Genomic DNA, 8,256 nt, shown 5'->3' with positions numbered 1-8,256 from the left:
TTTTCTTCTCTCTCACCCTAAAGGCATGGAACCATTCAAACACGCAAATTATTTGTGAGAAAATATATTAAATAGGGTTAATTGACATCAACAAACAATATGATGAAACTACAAAAGACACTTTTCTTCAAAGTGAAGCAGATGGTTTACCTTTTAGTTACAGTTTTTGCATGCTAATATTTTGTTATCTTGTCATCTGGATAATCAGAAGCTAAGATATGCTTGCAAAAGAAGCCAATCAGTAAAAAAACCCCAATTTTTTCAAATTAATTATTCACTAAAAGCAGTATGCTGAATAGAATAGCTTTTAATAGTAATGTACATGTAAAGAGAATGCACTGTCTTTGTACTAAACCAAAACATGAAAAATAGCACAAAGAAGACTCTTTAACAAAACCTAATTGAGGATAAACCTGTCACATTAAAGCATGTTCTTGGCAAGAAGGTTATGTACAAAACCTTTCTCTGATTAATCTAAAAGTTTAAACTGAAGAAGTACCGTATAATTGCTTATTATGATGAGCTTCTTCCAAAATCTTAAGGGAGAATATAATTTGCACAAACATATGCTAGTTTTTAGATTGCTTAATATTTCTTACAGGAAAATGGTTAGAACATTAATGAAAAATAACAACAGATAATTTCATTATAGTTAACACAGTCATAAGCTTTTTATTTGTTGGTATGGGAAATGTTAATTGCCACAATATATGAAAAGAAATTATTCTGAAATGCTTTTGTCTCACATTTTATTGAACCTAGAAGAAACGTACATTGTGAAGCATCATATTGATTTCTGTCTTTTAAAGATTTTTTTAAATTCACATTTATCCAGGGAAAATAAATGTGTTTTATTATGATAAAATCATTGAATGCCATATATTTTTATTAACATGTGTTAATAAAATGTATTAAATAAATCTTAAAATTTTACATAATTTAATAAATTGTAAATATTTAGCAGTATAAGACTAGAGATAGAAAATAACATTCCTTCAAGTTACAAGAATAGGAAATGTAGGTGTAATACTTGTGTTAGCTGGAAAAATGCCTCCTCTAACCTGATTGTATTTCCTACCTTTTTCTGGTTGGTAGAACTAAGAAAGAAAGGATTGAAAACAATCTCTTGAAGCAGATCATGTCAGAATGCATCATCAATATAAGTTTATGTATTGTTTTGTAGTAAGAGATAACCTATCGACCATTTGATAACTGGTACATGAGATCAACTGTTTTTTTCTTTAATGTGGCAGTGAATTTTTCATCAAGAAAATGCCTTCAAACATTTCTCATAGGACAAGACACCAATAGCAAAAATTCTATATGAATGGTCAACCATTTTTCTAACCTGCTATTTAGCAACAGCAGGGACTATATGTTATTTTAAAAGTTCTTTCCTTTTCATAGATTTAAAAGGTATTGTCAGCAGAAATACATTTCTAATCATTTAGAGAGTGGATTGACTCAGTCTAATTTTGACATTTCTTCTAAGCCTGAATAATGTGTATTCATCAGAATAAGAACAGACCAAAGCTCCAAAGGTATTAGAAGAATTTGCAAGAAAACTAGGTTTTCACCTCCTTGAAGGTCTAGGTTCTTCGGAATGTTGTCTTACATGCCTTTGTTTATAAATCTAACTTGGGATGTGAGACGGAAGAGAACCTCACTGTACCTAAATCTAGGTGCTTTCCAGGGTCTGTCTAGAACAACATACAGTCTTCAGTGAAAGTGTCTCAGGTGTCTGTTGCTGTTATTGGTCTTGTGGTTATCAGGGTTGTGGTTGTTGCTGTTATTATTATTATTACTATTATTATTGTTGTCATAGGGGACCATGACATGGTGGTTGAACTTTGGGGAGGTATTACATTTTGTATATATTACTGTTCTGAATTTTCTTTTAATTGAAAAAGACGCAAAGTTAAATAAAGTGCTAAATTAACTTATTTTCTTCTTGAAATGCACATCAAAATACTCTTGGCGAACTTCAATATACAGATTCTCTAATACTAAGACTAATACACCAGTGAGAGAGAAAAAAAATAGCGCTGTAAATTCTCAAAAAATTCTGCGGAAGATCCAGGCAATAAATGTCCCTGTATGAGCATGAATAACAAAATAACAATTTGTGAACATTTTGTTTTAGTCTAGTTGCCAATCTTCTTCTTTACTCTCTTGAACTGCTTCTAAATCATGAAATTCACAACACTTTTCTGTATCATAGTCTTAAGTTGCAGGAAACTTGTAACCAGTTAACATGACTCAGGAAATATTTCAAAGTTTCGGACTACCTTTAGCTGAATAGCTTTTCAACAAAATCATAAAACAATACTAAAGCTTCAGAGTAAGAACTTTAATTTTTTTTGCAATACTATGTGTCAGCTAACAATATCAGATGAGGTGCATAGACCATGGTATCTATATTAGAAGTGGGGGATGTGTATATCACTATGGACTTGTGTGAGGATCACAACAGGTGAATTTATTTTTGTAGGTAATGGTGGTCTGGCATCACTTCCATTCAAATCCATTTTGTGCATGGTAGATGGAATATTAGGGATGACATTGTCTTCGTGTTTTAAGAAGTAATGTAGATCAAATGTATTTTAGAATTGTATATGTGTCACAACCCTTTGAAATCAATGGATTATTGCTAGATTTTAAGTATTAAAACTATAGTTTATTTGTTTCAAAACATAAGCAAGTAACTCACCTTATATTACAATTCACTCTGGTCATAGAACTTACGTCTTCCAAATCAACTATTTACACTATTCATTACTGTTGCCATCTTAGTCCATTTTTACAATTTTTTTTGTGTACATTCTTTTTCTGTGTTAAGCAACACTTTCCTAAAAATGTAGCAAAATATGGCTATAAACTATGGACATCTGACTTTATTGTCTTCTATTATTTCAATAATTTATCACTGTTGCTCTATTCATTGTTTAAAATTCAATCTAAATTAGGTAAAAACTATCCCCTGTAGGGCTGTTGATGCAGAATTTAGGAATGTAACAATTTACTAAATCAAAAATCTTTCAACTTTGTATCCATTCTACAAGCCACAAAGAATTCCCAGTTAATACCAGGTTGTTTAAACAAGCTGATATCATATAATCCAGAAGCATAATCTTATTAACATAACTTGTCCTCCTTATAGCTTCATACAAGATGCTATTTATCTTTCTCTTTTCTCTTCTTAGAGGTTCTCTGTACAGTGTACCTGTTGCATTATCGTTTCAATATTCCTATGCATATGCTCCCTTATTTCCTGAAGATGTCAATTTATTTCTTCACATTTCATTTTTCCTAACTTGTAAGAGCACAACAGAACTTCCAAGATTTCTTGTAAATCTTTCTGACATGTGAGAACTGGAGTATGAGGTGATTATATAGGATTTAGATGTTTTTTCCCAAAAAATAGTGCCTTCAGAATGGTCTAAGAAATCACATGGTAAAATGCTTTGCTTTTAGATTAGATTCAAATACTTATTTTTATTTTTCTAGACACTGATATTTGGTTTCCATCATGCTGAATCTTCATGCTGCCATTCCATGCTCAGAATGCATTTCAAAGCAGAGGCAATTTCTCCTAAGGGTGCTCTCCAACTTGAGAACTGAGCAGAGTTCTAAACCCACAGATCATAAAAACAACTACTTTGAACACTCCCAAAACAAAAAACCCTGACTTTCAAATGTAATACTTCAATTTTGTAGTGATTTGAGGGGTTGGGGCAGGTTCTATTTGCTTTCCTTTTTTTTCCCCCTGTGTAGATGATAATACTTGCACACATATAAGCCAGTGTTGCAAAAGTTTTTAATAGGATTTTGACAAAAATTGATAGCTAGTTTTGACCTCTAACGCAATACATTACTAGACAGGCACGCATGGAAAAAAGGTTCACTTCAAATATTTCTTGTCACCATTCCATCAGAAAACTACAGCTATTTCTATATCTTTTCTTAGTACCTAAGGACTCATTTTACTTTACAGCTCCTCTGAGAATGCCAGTTTGTAACCTTTCCAGATACAGCAAATGAAGGACAGCTCAGAATGAATTAGAGTAGGAGCAGAATACAGAGAAGAGAGACTTTGCCTATAATCCTCCAGCTATCTCATCACAGAATCATAGAATACCAGATTGGAAGGGACCTCAGTGATTCTCTGGTGCAACCACCTTTTATTCTGACCTCTCTTTGTTTTCAATCACCTTAAAATGGCAAAGGAAAAGGGCCAAATCCTGTCTCTGCATTATATACACATCTCACTGTAATTTATCTGAAGGCAGAACTAAGGCCCAACTTTCTTACAGTTGAATCTATTAACATTTAATATAGGACATCTCCCTTTCTCCTCAGGTCTTACTTCTCAAATTTAATCAAAATCAGTTTTTTAAAAGTGTCTAATCTTATCTTCTATCTTTTCACATGAATGCCCTGGCTCTGGTACTTTTTTTCACTATCTTAAGATGTTATTGTCCATTTCTAACTTTTGTGTACATGATCATCTTTTCCTTCACTTCCCAGTCTATTTTGCTAGACTTTCTTGTTTTCTTTCCAGCTGTCCTAGAAGTCCTCAGTACAATTGCCAAATTTACTCCTTCTTGTATCTGAAGTGTCTAAATTTCCCTACTAGACACTTGTTAATTTTAATTGATAAAATTTTAGCTGCCTGGGATGGAAAAGCTTACTAAACAGTCATGCTTAGGTGTTAAAGCACTTATGTTATGCCTTTTTCTAACTCTAATATATAATTAAATTATTTTGTGTATTTCAAAAAAAGTAATCAAACAAAATACATTTTTAGTAGTATATGTTTTAAAGAATTGACTAAAGTGATTTTAAAACACATATTCCTACTCTCAATAAGTTCTTTATATTTGTACCTCCTCAGCTCTTACAGAACCACTAATTGCTCTATAAAACAATAAGAAATGAGCCAATACCTTGTGTATTCACAAAAGTAATGTTCATATAACATTCCATAATTATTTTTAAGGCATTTAATTTGTCTTATGTGTGTGTATAAACATAATTTTCGGCTGTAAACAACCTTTTCTGTCTATCTGGAGAGAGCAGGTAAGTAAGTCTCAGATTTTTGAGATTTCTGGTACAGTAATTTCAGAGATGTATTTCTTCTGTCAGTAGACACCAGTAATTGCTGCAACTGATGTTTCATCCATTACACCAGCTCGATTTCTCAGACAATGGATAATTAGCTAGACTTTTCTGCTGGATGATTACTTCTATCTTTTGAGGAATCTCATGCTATAATGGACAAAATGTCATGAATAATGAGGTATTATGTTGGTGAAAGCTACATCACTAAAAAGTATATTGTTCTTGTCTTTGAAGGAGGAAAGTCTTTCATGCATTAGTGGTTTCAGTTCTGTTTCATGTCTTGCTTTAGAGAGAAGGTTAACACTATCTAGAAAATTAAAAAGTGAAGATAAATCTATATAAAGCTTATCTTATATCTGAAGAAGTTGAAATAAAAGGACTGCTTCAATTTTAAAAATCTTCAGTATGCTCAGACAAAGTTTGTCATTTAATCATGCATGAGGATTTTTTTGCTTCTTAAATGGCTTGTTATAATATTATAATTGTATTAGGTGACTCACATTTATGAAATTACTTTAGGATATTGCATTATATATTTCCAAGGATGTATTTTTACTAAGTGCTGCCTATTGAGTTTATTCACATTATCCCATAGATACGGATGAGGCTTTTATTGTCTGTGTGAGAGGTTTGAAATACAGAAACAGACTCTTTCAACATGTGCTCTGCAGCAAGTACACTGCTGTACAGCATCCCCTGGATCACTGCATATTTTACACAGAGAACAGAAAATGTGGAGTACTCTCAGTTTCTCAGTAATCTCAGTTTCTTCTGAACTAGAAAAACAACAGCAATATTTTTGTGTTCATAGAAGTCTGCACAGAGATTGGTACCACTGAGCAAGCAACAAATGGCAAGGCAATGACAACTATTGGGTTTTCACTCTGTTATAAGAGTTCTTGTTGCCATGTGGTACGTCTTTTACTTGGAAATGCTTGCAACCTTGAAGACACAGGGGAAAAACAGAGTGAGAGAGAGAGGTTTAGTATGGGAAATATGTGCCATTGATAACTCCTTTTGACTTTCTCATCATTCCTTGAAAATTTTTGTTCATTTTGATGCACTACAGCACCTATAAGGACTACAGGTATTCTGTAGTGGAGTTTGTGTATGATTGTGTTGGCTTTGGTTGAGGTAGACTTCATTTTCTTCAGTGACTGGTATTGGGTTGTGTTTTGGAATTGTGCTGAACACAGGGTTGATAACACAGAGATGTTTTTGTTATGGCTAAGCAGTGTTTATACAGAACCAAGACTTTTTCTGCTTTTAGTACTCCCACACCAGTGAGGAGTCTAGGATTGCATGGAAAATTGGTAGGAGGCATGTTCAGGACAGCTAACTTCAATTGACCAAAGGGATATTCCAGACTATGTGACACCATGCTCATCCGTAAAGTGTGAGTGGAGAAGAAGCAAGGGCAAGATGTTTGGGATTATGTCATTTGTCTTCCCAAGTCCCAAGTTGTCTTTACTGGTGATGGGCCCCTGTTCTCTTGGAGATGGTTGAACACTTGCCTGTCCATGGAAAGCATTGAATTAATTCCTTGTATGTATTTGCTTGTGTGTGACTTCTTCACCTATTCAACTGCCTTTCAACATGCAAGTTTTCTATCTTTTGCATTTCTAATTCTCTCCCTGATCCTGTTGGTGGGGGAGTAAGTGGGCAGCTGCGTGGGGCTTGGCTACTGGCTGGGGTTAAACGTGATGGTGATACACAGGTAGTGAGATTCTATCTAATAACACAGGGCCTAGGTGTATTTGGAACAGCTTCTATGCTCATAAAGGTTTCAAAGATGATGAGAAGAAATATCTTACTGATCCACTTTGGCTGATTATTCTACAGGAGCATAGGTGCACCCACAGGATTATTCTCTTAGGGGTAATTTCCTAAATTAAATGAAACTGCGTGTGATAGTTCATTGCTGGACAATATCCCAGGATAACCCATACACAAACCTGGACAATTTCAAGGTGATTATTACCACATGTTCTGCTGGCAATCATGGTGAACAGGAGCAGGTTAGACAGGGAGCACCAGGCACAACCCCATCATCAGAAATCTGGGACTGGGGACAAACCACGGGCCCAGAGGTGGTTCTGTCTTAGTGGGGTCTGTCACCAGGCAGGGCAGGTCTGTGAGGAGCTGGACCAGTCCTCCTGCAGTGTTGCTGGGGAAGGGCCTGATGACCCTGGGTAGCTGACTAAGGGTTCTGGGCCATAGCCAGGGTGGGGAGACCTTCAGGTAGGGGGGATGGTGGTGGGCAGGGAGAGGAAAGCACATAGGACCCTGCCAAAATTGTGGACCCAGTGCTATCTTGCCAAAATGGAGGTTTCAGTGTTCAGCAAATTTTGTTAAGTAAGCAATCACTAATGTATTGACAAAATTATCTAAATAAAAATGCAAACTAGCGGAATAAGTGTGGTGTCAATAAAGCAGCAAGATACTTGGTGTTTAGCCCGGTGATGATGGAGAAAAACTGCACCTCAGCTGACATGATTCTTCTTTCACACCATGAACAGAAGTGTTATCATTTCTCATGAGTGCCAAAACAGACAGGTGGCCAAAACATTATTTATTACAATCCATGACATGAATGTAGATCATGAAGAGAGCTTGTATATGGTAATGTCTCAAATTAAAGAAATTATATTGTCTGAGACTCACTCCAGTGTCTTTCTTTCATGCTGAAAATGCTCAGGTTACCACACACCTGCATTCTTTCTTCCGTCTCTTCACAGTTCTTTCTTACATATCCAGCCCCCAAATATCTTTTGATATACTACACCAGAATTAAGACCCTAAGCATGTGCTATACAGAGGCAAGACCCCTGAAGTAGTGGCATACCATAGAGATTACTACAAAAGAGAAAGATATTTATCTTCTCAAAGCTTCCTGTACTCACAAATGCTTGACTACCCTTCTTTTTTTTTTCTTAGATTTATTGTCCCATTTAATGATTAACAAATAAATTTTTTATTTCAATGAAAAAGAGAATTAAGAAGTACTCTCATGCCACAGCTGAGATATTTAATAATGTATGAGTGCTTTGTAGCCCAATGCTTCTAACTTTACTCTTCATACTCAAATCATTCCAGGGTTTGCATTCTTTAGTCTTCAAGTCTAATATACTCATA

Source organism: Passer domesticus, chromosome 2 (genome assembly GCF_036417665.1).
Source record: "Passer domesticus isolate bPasDom1 chromosome 2, bPasDom1.hap1, whole genome shotgun sequence".
NCBI lineage: Eukaryota > Metazoa > Chordata > Aves > Passeriformes > Passeridae > Passer > Passer domesticus.
This window is presented reverse-complemented; position numbering follows the sequence as displayed.